The sequence below is a fragment of the Dreissena polymorpha genome, chromosome 10 (assembly GCF_020536995.1).
Source record: "Dreissena polymorpha isolate Duluth1 chromosome 10, UMN_Dpol_1.0, whole genome shotgun sequence".
Lineage (NCBI taxonomy): Eukaryota > Metazoa > Mollusca > Bivalvia > Myida > Dreissenidae > Dreissena > Dreissena polymorpha.
In genome coordinates, this window is record NC_068364.1 from 914,115 (window position 1) to 915,098 (window position 984).

Genomic DNA, 984 nt, shown 5'->3' on the forward strand with positions numbered 1-984 from the left:
TCTGTCACCACGAGTTCGCCTGAAAAGGCCCATTTATATAAATGTACAAAACGTAGTTATTGTGTAGATCTAACAATAGATTTAGTAATAACACTGTTAGTTGTATCAGTTTCTAGTTGTCTGTTCTTAAAATGATTCATCTTTAAAAAGAATTACGGACCTCAACATATCCCTAGGTAAAATACATTTGACTGTTAGGCGTACAGTATATGTATCATAAATATTCGCATATGGATATGCGAACGATTTGATGTCCCTAAAGATTATGAAAAAAAACATAAACTCATGTATCTTGGTCATTAGGTTATTCGACATGTTAAACTAACGCAGATGCTTCTTTCCCTGATTTATGAATTTAAACTTGTTTCGTTTGAACTGTTGAAAGTCATCACGCAGAAATACATTTGGATGAGATGGAACGGTGATTTTGGTATTTACTTGAGGCATTTAAACGACCTTTCTTAGGCAGACTTTTAGAACTGGCACTGCCTAAGAATCCCAGTGTTTATAATCAAATGTGTTATATAAAAAAAAGTCCAAAAATTACCACTCATCATTTTCACAAAAATATTTTCTGCAAAAATATGTCCTAATACTATTTTATATAAACCTAACATTACAATACCATCAACGTACGCCCGCAGCATTGCTCCAAGAACCATGGACGGCGGGTCAGAACCGCCTTCTTGACGCTTTCGACGTTCATTGGCGTGAGTGATAGCGTTCCCGTCACACAAAGGCTGTACACAATAAATGTTTGAATAATAAGTACTGATATTGTTCTGGTGATTATGATACTGACATAGATTGCTGACACTGCTGATGCTAATAATAACAATCCTGCTTTTAACGATGATGATTAGTATACTGATACTATTGAGGATTAGAATGAGAATGAGAATGAGGAGGAGGAGGAGGAGGAGGAAGAGGAGGAGGAAGATGAAGAAGAAGCAGAAGATGATAATGATGATGGGGATGAGGATG